This window comes from Tamandua tetradactyla, chromosome 2 (genome assembly GCF_023851605.1).
Source record: "Tamandua tetradactyla isolate mTamTet1 chromosome 2, mTamTet1.pri, whole genome shotgun sequence".
In the NCBI taxonomy this organism is placed as follows: domain Eukaryota; kingdom Metazoa; phylum Chordata; class Mammalia; order Pilosa; family Myrmecophagidae; genus Tamandua; species Tamandua tetradactyla.
In genome coordinates this window covers 84,028,575-84,030,092 of record NC_135328.1, presented here as the reverse complement: position 1 = coordinate 84,030,092, position 1,518 = coordinate 84,028,575, and the positions used below count along the sequence as shown (strand labels likewise).

At 38.9% G+C, this 1,518-nt stretch overlaps 1 pseudogene; it reads right to left on the bottom strand.

Moving 5' to 3' along the window:
- Nucleotides 1-306: 306 nt before the first annotated feature.
- LOC143656952 (iron-sulfur cluster assembly enzyme ISCU pseudogene) lies at nucleotides 307-735 on the bottom strand (annotated as a pseudogene).
- Nucleotides 736-1,518: the final 783 nt, after the last annotated feature.

Sequence of the window (1,518 nt, the reverse complement as noted above, 5' to 3'; positions counted from 1 at the left end):
GATAGGTAAAATAAGTTATTTGTGTACTTCAAAGGCTACCAAGGACTTGAGACTTCATTATTGATTTCAGTTTTGAGGCCATACATCCAATCCAAAGTATACATTAACTGGGTTAATACAATAAAAGTTTCAGAAAGAAGCCACAGGATTCAGAAAAATTAAGTTTATTTTACTTGTGCTATTGCCATAATGTGAACAGCAAATATTGTGCATATCTCACAGCTCCTTTATTATGGTACGAGGGGCTCCTGGACATCTTAGGTGGTGAAACAACTGATGTGACTTGCTGGAGGCTTTGTCTAGGGCTCATTGCTTCTCTGTCCCTCCTTTCTTGGGTTCTTGTTTCAGTTTATAATCAGCCAGGGGCCTTGATTGCATCTTCAGCCGGCATGCAGCAGTGCAGTTTCACAGAAGGCAGAATTCCTTGGTGATATTTGTGTTTTTGATAGTCAACTCTTCTTCAACCATTTCCCTTTCACCCATTCAGCATTCAAAATGTTTTAAACCTAGCATCTGCAATCTTTCCCTTTTCATGCACTTGAATCTGTGATTTCATTACATCACCACAAGCTGGAGCACCCGCTAATCCAGTCCCAACATTTTTAGATGTCTTGTCAATGGACTCCACATTTCTAGGATTTTCATATTGATCAACAACCTTCTGTGATAGAGCCAGGCAGTGGCAGACAGCTCCCAGGTTGACAGGCACCAGGTCTGCAGTAGTAAGCTCAACATAGCCAGCTTTAGATGGGCCTCTCCGGCCACCGCTATCTTGTGGGGATATGCCTGAGAGCAAATCTGGAGATCCTCTTTTATTCTTTTGGCTAGTGATACACAGTTCTTCCATGCCCATTTATTGAAAAGACTCTTTTGTCCCAGTTCAGTGGATTTGGGGGCCTTGGTGAATATTTTTTTTTTTATTAATTAAAAAAAAGTGTTTTTAAATACCAAAAAACACCAATCAAATGCAAACATTCATAGTTTTTGATCATTCCATTCTACATATATAATCAGTAATTCACAACATCATCACATAGTTGCATATTCATCATCATGATCATTTTCTTGGAACATTTGCATCTATTCAAAAAAAGAAATAAAAAGAAAACAGAAAAAAATTCATACATACCATACCCCCCACCCCTCCCCCTCACCGACCACCAGCACTTCACTCTAAATTTATTTTAACATCTGTTCCCCCTATTATTCATCTTTATTCCAAATGTTTTACTCGTCTGTTGATAAGGTAGACAAAAGGAGCATCAGACACAAGGTTTTCACAATCACACAGTCACATTGTGAAAGCTACATCATTATACAATCATCTTCAAGAAACCTGGCTACTGGAACACAGCTCCACATTTTCAGGCAGTTCCCTCCAGCCTCTCCACTACAACTTAATAAACAAGGTGATATCTATTTAATGCATAAGAATAACCTCCAGGATAACCTCTAGACTCTGTTTGGAATCTCTCAGCCATTGACACTTATTTTGTCTCATTTCACTCTTCCCCCTTT